General features: G+C 40.1%; 1 long non-coding RNA gene across 3 annotated transcripts in view; it reads right to left on the minus strand.

Moving 5' to 3' along the window:
* The window catches only part of LOC121033577 (uncharacterized), a 262,598-nt gene extending 255,640 nt beyond the window's left edge, over positions 1-6,958 (minus strand). For 2 of the 3 annotated variants that reach the window (XR_005792005.1, XR_005792003.1), the window contains exon 1: positions 6,877-6,958. This is a non-coding gene — a long non-coding RNA (uncharacterized LOC121033577). The remainder of the gene's footprint in view (positions 1-6,876) is intronic. The other variant, XR_005792004.1, reaches the window with a different exon arrangement.
* Positions 6,959-8,425: the final 1,467 nt, after the last annotated feature.

Consider the following 8,425-nt stretch of genomic DNA (forward strand, 5'->3'; position numbering starts at 1 on the left):
AAAGCTAATTGACTAAAAGTCAGTTAGTTGAAAGAAAACAGAACTCTCAGATTCACAAAGAGTAGCAGTAAAAATTGTTAGACCTTCTGGGCAAGTGTCATCTTTAAAATAAAAATGAATGACATTTTATAATAAATTCAGAGTCTGTGTTCAGTGAAAAATGTCTATGGATGATTCTCTGAGCATTACACTAGAAAATGCTGAGGAGAAGCACAAAATGAGATGCTATTTTCTTAGAAACGCAATCAATAAATTTTGTAGTGCCGTCTATAAAAAGTGACAAGTAACCTACATAATTTCAAGTTTTATTTTATATTCCTTCAATACATGTGTTCCAACATCTGTGGAGCCACAGAAGGATCCCCTAACTGGCCATCACAAAGCCTGAGGCCTGGATCTGCTGCGTGCTGGTCGTTGCCTTAACTCATCCCACCCCGGTACAGGGGCCCTGCAAGCCCTGCCCAGCCCTGAGTCAGTTCTCATCAAGGTTTCCAGTATATGATTAGTCTAAGAAACATCATCCAGCAGGCTGTAAGTTTCATCTTACTGCCCTAAACAATGTGGCTTTCCAATCCACTCCACACTTGGTCCCTAGACTTCAGGTGTTCCATATACACATCACAGCCCCCCCCACCCCATGAGAAGAAACATCACATGCATGCTGGCACTGTTAGCTATTTTCCAGCCCCACCTTCCTAGCACAAAGCTACCTGTTTTCCTATTCCATTTGTGATGTTTCTGATTCTTGACCCCAATGTTGACACTTACCTGGAGGCTCCTCCAGGATTTGACACCTTTCCCCCACATTCCTATCCTTGCTTTTTTTGCCGCAGCCTGGTCCTCTGTTTCAAATGCTTCCCATTGTCTTAAGTAAACTTCCTTCTCTTGCCTCTGGACAAGGCAAGAGGCTGACAAGAGGTTGTCAGTGGACAACCATACTACAGTCCTTCCCATGCTACAGTCCGTCAGCCAGTACCCAGGCTATGGTTCTAGTTCATTTGGTGCCTGGGCTGAAAGGAGCATTGAGGAGCTCCTTGTCCACCAACATTAGGCCCATTGCTCCAGCATCTGACCTGCGAATAAGCTTCCACCCCGGTTTCCTAATTTGCCCTCCACTTTCCCTTCCTGGAGCACAAGCCCTACCTTGCAGGATTAATAACAACAATAGCTACTTATACCAAGGTTGAGTAGGAAAAACAGAAGCTACTCTGTGTATTCCTGGTAGAAGTATTTTAATACAGGGATTTAGAAGTTAACACACCTGCTAGAAGAGACAGGTGGGAGAGGGCTGGCAAAGCTACCACCAGTCACCTCGGCCTGCAGCACTAATGTGCGTGGTTCTTCAGGGCTCGCTGGAAAGCTCTAGGAATTTCTCTGTCCGTGTTTCCAGCTGCACAGCCTCCAAAGACTGGGGCTTTCTTCTCTTACCTTTCAAATCTCACCCAAGTGTTTCTCTTGGAAACACCATAACCAAGATTTAAAGACAGAAGGAGAGTATGGGAAGTGAAATCTCCAGCTTCTCCTACAGCATGCAGAGAACTTTCAAGGGGGTAGTACTGATGCTGATTTGACAGCAGACAAGCCAGCACGCTAAACATTTACTGAATGCTTGGAATGTACCAGGCACTGTGTGAAATTATATCATCTAATCCTCACGATAAATCTATGACATGGACACTTTCTCCATTAACAGAAAAGAGAAACAAAATTCAGAAAGGTGAAGGAATATGCCCAAGATTCAACAGCTAAAAAAATGGCTCAATTAATATTTGAACCTAGGTCACCTGACTGCAAAATCCCAACACTTAACCACCATGTGGCATGTGCCTGAACTCTACCTTTTAGTTAGAACTCTTCAAATGAACTGATCCTTACTAGAACCTTCCACCACTAGTTGAAGACTGATTCTATATCTACAGCCTCTGCTTGGGGTCCTATTTCAAATTGGATAAACCTACCAAGAATAAGGTGGTACCTCCCAATTGACTCTGTTTTCATGCTGTTTGAAGTTTTCTAGAAGTAAGGCTTTCTAGGATCAAGACATTCATTGACACTTCCCTTTGTTCTCTGATATTCAGGCTGTGGACCTTTCTCTCAAGGCCAGCTCTATTTCCACATTAGTTCACCTAGACCTAAGTTTTCTCGATTCCTACCCTTTCCTACTAGCTCAATCTCCCAGCATCCTTCACTGCCATCAAGGCCAAACCATACATGCTATAACACTGCAAGATTTCAGCAAGCCAATTCTGCCACTACTCTTTGGAACTCCTGAAGCTCCCCACCGCAAATGCACTGTGAATACCTTTCCCAATTTGAGTTAATTGGACAAGTGGCCTAACTGTGGACAAGTGGACAAGAGAAGTTTCCCAATTTGAGTTAATTGGACAAGTGGTCAGTAGCCATCACTGCCTACAGAATAATACAGATGCCCTCAATTAACACATTCAAAGCCATTTCCAAATGGTTCAAATCTAATATAGCCCATTATTTCCCTAAATTTATCTTTTATCCTATCAAAACCCATCTAGTTATCATTCTTCTAAAAGGACCTGTATGGACCTGCCTCTCTACCTTTATTCAAGCCATTCTTTCCACTTGGAATGCGCTTTTTAGTCTCCGTCGTCCCCAGCAAATTACAGCCTATTTCTCAAAGTACCTAACAAAAATTGTATTTCTCAATAACAAACATCAATACAGTGCTTGTATCCTGACTATTTGGATAAGCATATTACCCTTTATATTGCACCAAAAATCACTGAGGGCAAGGACTATTTGTCTTAACGATGCCCCTCACCAACATTTTCACAGACTCCTACTATGGACTAAGACGTGGCAGATGATAAATTAAAAAAAAAAAAAAAAAAACCTTTAAAATTTAATGTAAAATTAAAAGAAGGTCAATAAAACTATTATCTAATAAGGTAAAACATTTCCAGTTTTCCCAAATTAGAAAAGACATTCTATACAATAATTTCTATGTATACAAAATAGAGACTTTAGATGATGCAAGTATAAAGAAATTTAATACGAAACTACCAAAATGAAAACTCCTGGGGGGAAAAAACCTAGTTTGTAATTACCAACAGACTTTAACTCTCATCCCATCCAAGGTTCGAAACCCATGAAGAGTCAGTACAGGTTATAGATTCTGAGCATTTATCCAATTATGTTGCATTTGCATCCGTTATTTTCAGTCTGTTAAAACACTTACACAAACCCTTGGGATTTCCCCTACCTCCATTCCTAAAAGTATCTCCATCAATATGTTAAATGAGTAACAGAAGCTTTTGTTGAATCGTTGCTGAAACACACTAAATACTGAGAATAGAGAAAATAGATCTCCTGAGTCATTCAAATACAGAAACATCAAACTCTGGAGAGACTAACAGCCTAAGAATATAGGAGGTGTCAAAGATTGAAGACATTAGGAAGCCTTAAGGCACTGACACCAAAAGTTGTGTGGCAAGGAGTCTTTGTTTTTCACTGAAAAATTCAGATTATAGGCATAAATATACCTCCAACTTGATGGAGGTGGACACGAACAGGATCAGGGTAATAAAATTAAAGCCTGAAGAGGACTGGGCAGAAGCGGGGCTTATGTGAAGGTTTCCACTACATCAGAGACAATTATCTGTAAGCCAAGAGGTAAAGGCAGAAGCTTTAGAACATAAGCTAGCAGTTGTCAGGCATAATCCAAAGGTCTAAAAGCCAAACATTGAAAACAGAGGTGTCTTGGATATCAGGGATCAGGAGTAAGTCAAGCATTTTTAACACAAAAAGGTCAAAGCAGAAGTGAGGAAGACTAAAGGATTTTAATGGTCAAAGTAGATATAAATACAGAATTGTGAATGTCATATTGATCAAGACACTGGCACCAAGGGGGAACCTGGGTGGCTCAGTCGGTGAAGCAGCTGACTTCAGCTCAGATTATGTTCTTGCGGTTCATGAGTTCAAGCCCTGCATCAGGCTCTGTGCTGACAGCTCAGAGCCTGGAGCCTGCTTTGGATTCTGTGTCTCCCTCACTCTTTGCCCCTCTACCGCTCATGTTCTATTTCTCCCTCTCCTCAAAAAAAAACATTAAAAAAATTAATCAAAAAAAAAAAAAAAAGACACTGACACCAAGAACAGGAATGCAAAATCTGGTCTGTGAAATAAACATGATTTATTTGTGACACTAATACCCTCTGACTTCCTCCATGCATTTTAGTAATTGTGACTTGTTCTGTGTTCACAAGTAAATGAAGAAAGTAACTAAACAAGCTGGAGCCCAGAAGCATCCCTGATACAGGTGAGCTGTGTTGGCAGATGAACAGGAATAGATGAACTGAGTGTAGCAGATTGTATTTTCCAAAGACGGCTACCACAGTATCTCCCATCAAATGTGCTCTTCTGCAATGTGATCCTGCCATTTCCCCATCAAGAAGTGAAGTCTCGTCACTCTACCTGAGGGTGGCCTTTGTGACCTACTCAGCCCATAGAATGTGGCAGAAGTGACACCCTGGGACTTCTAAGACAAGATTAGAAGAAGCCTTGCAGGGGCACCTGGGTGGCTCAGTCAGTTGAGGGTCTGACTCTTGGTTTCAGTTCAGGTCATGATCTCACAGTTTCATGAGTTCAAGCCCCACGTCGGGAGTTTTTCTCTCTCTCTCTCTGCCCCTCCCCTGCTGGTTTTCTCTCTCTCTCTCTCTCTCTCTCTCTCTCTCTCTCTCTCTCTCTCTCAAAATAAGTAAATAAACATTTAAAAAAAGAAGCCTTGCAGCCCCCATCTGAGCCTCTTAGAAGGTCGCTCTGGGGCTACTCCTCTGAGAACTTGGAAAGTTCATGGGTAAGTACATGGGAGGCCCAGCTGAGCTCTCAGCAGTCAGCATCAACTGCTAGCCATGTGACATTCCGGCTCAACTGAACCTTCAGCCTCAGCCTCTGTTTGACTTCAACTGCATGAGACACCCCAAGCTGAGCCTGGCTGATACACAAAACCGTGAGAGATAATAATAAATTGTTATTTTAAGTTGTATGTTTTGGAGTGGCTTATTATATAGCAGTAGATAATCAGTACCTGGAGTTAAAGGAATGATTTTGAAAATTACCTCTATCTATAGCTTGTAATATTGAGGCCATGTCATTTACAATTATCACCTCTAGTAGACTCAGAAATGCACCGTTTCCCCCATCCACTGCCTTTGATATACTAACGAAAAGTTTGGTGGAGGAAGAATCTGAAAGTTAAAATGAAATTTGGGATCATCTGGGGAGTTTGACTTGCACTGTCTCTATAATGCCTGTTGCTGCAAATACCTGAGATTTGGGTACAGCCTGGAACAATTGAAAATGTGGAGCAGTCTATATTAAAAGGCCAGGATGGAGCATGAGCATTAGAGATAATTGAGCAATTACTGAACACCTTAGAGAATCCATACTCTGGTGATAATTGCCATTAACAGCAGGGAATTTTCCAGAGAGATAAATCAGACCTTTCTCAAACAATTAATGCCAGCACTGTGCTGTTTGTTAACGTTGTTATCTTCCACCTTAAATATTACAGGTGCCAGGCTATTTCACTTACCTCTAAACCTTCAGTTTTTCAGTCCCTGTTAATGCAGGGACATAATGCAAAACATACAGTGATTCTCACTTTACAGTCAATTCTCAGTTATCCGAGGCTTATGGAATTATAATTCAGTCCATGAGAGCTCTGCTTAAATATTGGCTTCATTGACATTTGGGTACATCTGGAAATCCCATCTGTTTAATTATAATTTTGCTATCACAACTAAGTTTTTGAAATCTACATAAACCAATCACCTCCCATGAAGGATGGGGCTAGACAGAAGGAGGGAAAAAAATGTATAGATTGTCTTTTGTGTATCCCTTGCTTTACCATACATTATCTAATTCAATCCCTGTATACAGCAAGGCCATGAAGTACTGTTACTTTTCTTTTATAGAAAAAGAAACTAAGGCTCAGAGTGGTCAAGTTATGTTTGCTTCCTTCCCCTATTTTGCTGCTTGACATCAGAATTAGAGTACAGAGTCTAGAATCAAACAGGTTGGAATCATAATGTGTTAAAATTAGAATTGGTTTTCTTTTTTCTTTTTTTTTTTTAACGTTTATTTATTATTTTTGGGACAGAGAGAGACAGAGCATGAATGCGGGAGGGGCAGAGAGAGGGAGACACAGAATCGGAAACAGGCTCCAGGCTCCGAGCCATCAGCCCAGAGCCCGACGCGGGGCTTGAACTCACGGACCGCGAGATCGTGACCTGGCTGAAGTCGGACGCTTAACCGACTACGCCACCCAGGCGCCCCAAATTGGTTTTCTAATGTAAAGTTCATCTCTGTTTTTATATATGGCAGTTTCTCTGTGTTAGCTTTTAGAAAAAGTTACATTTTTCTTAAATGACCTAGCTTCTACTTTCTTGAACTCACATCATCATTATCTGGGAAACATCTAGCCTTAGAAGTGAAACAGGTAACGACTTAGCTCAAATAGCAGCAGCAGCATGCACTGAAACAGAATGAGAAGTAGGAAGATACAACATATCATTTTAAGAGCTATCATGACCACACGAGCTGGAATTCTTTTGATAATGTTTTCTCCTTGTTCTCAAAACTACAATTCTCTCAGTCAGTGTGTCCTGAGTTTTGTTTGGAAAGCACGATCGTCCTTTGTTTAGAGAGGAAAAGTAGCCTTGGACAAATGGTACTATTAAAAGTTGCTTGGTGGCCCTTTGTAACAAATACGGGCCAATTAATGTGGAGACACAGATTCCTGTGTATTGGTTCATATTTTACATGCAACACAGGGTAGAAATATAAATGGTCTGCAGTCCAACTTGTAATTTCAATTTATTAAAAAACTTTGTGTTAGTGACTTACCATTAACTAAGGGACTCTAGGCAGATGTTCTAATTCTCTTCCAGTAGTGTATTGTTTGCCTGGTTCCCAGCTGACAGCTGGAATTAAACAAAGAATTGAGTTTCATTCTATAGTATGACAATCTTATGGGAACACTAAGAGGTAAATTAAAAATTAGTCTACAATCTCTCATATAACGAAATCATAAAAACATTTGCAGGCATCACTTCAGATGCAACAATAGAATGCAGAGCGTTGTAAATCAAAGAGCACACAGACTATGCTGCAGATTAAGTAATGATAATGCACAAATTAACTTTAGCAGTAATCCTTGAGGAATCCATTTTCCTGGGGTAGTATCAATCTTAGCATAGGCATGCAGGAAGGGAAGAAGCAAAAGCAAAGATTAAATAAGAATCTCTGGCAAGTATATACAATTTCTGAAATGTAAGGTAAAGGAACAGGATATTAGACCTAACTTCTTCTAATCTAAATAAAAGTGTGAAGAAATTAAAATGATCTGAAACTGATAACTAATCAGCTAGAACTGTATATCAATCCACAGAGACAGGTAAAAAACCAAGTGAAGGCACCTCCGCACAAAACAAAACACCCCAGAACTCCCCAGCCTGCACCTGCCCATTGCTCCTCGTGCCCTGCCTAGGTGCCCCCTGCTAGAAATGCACGGATGGCCGTTCTCGCTACTTTTATTCAACATAGCACTGGAAGTCCTAGCTGCAGCCATCAGACAAGAAAAAGAAATAAACGCCATCCAAATTGGAAAGGAAAATTTACAACCATCACTATTTGCAGATGACATGATACTGTATATAGAACACCCTGGGGGCACTTGGGTGGTTCAGTCAGTTAAGCATCCAAATTCAGCTCAGGTCATGAACTCACTTTTGTGAGTTCAAGCCCCATGTCAGGCTCTGTGCTGACAGCTCAGAACCTGGAGCCTGCTTCGGACTTTTTGTCTCCCTCTCTCTCTGCCCTTCCCCTGTTTGCTCTCTCTCTCTCACTCAAAAATAAATAAAGATTAAAAAAAGAAAGAAAGAAAACCCTGAAGACTTGACCAAAAAAAAAAAAAAAAAAAAACTATTAGAACAAATGAAATTAATTCAATAAAGTTCCAGGACACAAAACTAATATACAGAAATCTGTTGCATTTCTATTCACTAATAATGAAATAGCAGAAAGAGAAACTGAGAAAACAATCTCCTTTACAAATGCACCAAAAATAATAAAATACCTAGGAATAAATGTAACCAAAGAGGTGAAAGTTATGGTACTCAGAAAATAATAAAACACTGATGAAAGAAAGTGAAGAGGACACAAACAAATGGAAAGATATTTCACACTCATAGAAGAATTAATATTGTTAAAATGTCCATACTATCCAAAGCAATCTACAGATTCAATATAAATCCTTTTAAAAATACTAATAGTATTTTTCACAAAAGTAGAGCAAATAATTATAAAATTTGTTTGGAATCACGAAAGACCTTGAATAGACAAAGCAATCTTCAGAAAGAACAAAGCTGGAGGTATCACAATTCCAGATCTCAAG

Source organism: Herpailurus yagouaroundi, unplaced genomic scaffold (genome assembly GCF_014898765.1).
Source record: "Herpailurus yagouaroundi ecotype Mexico unplaced genomic scaffold, PumYag 159, whole genome shotgun sequence".
In the NCBI taxonomy this organism is placed as follows: Eukaryota; Metazoa; Chordata; class Mammalia; order Carnivora; family Felidae; genus Herpailurus; species Herpailurus yagouaroundi.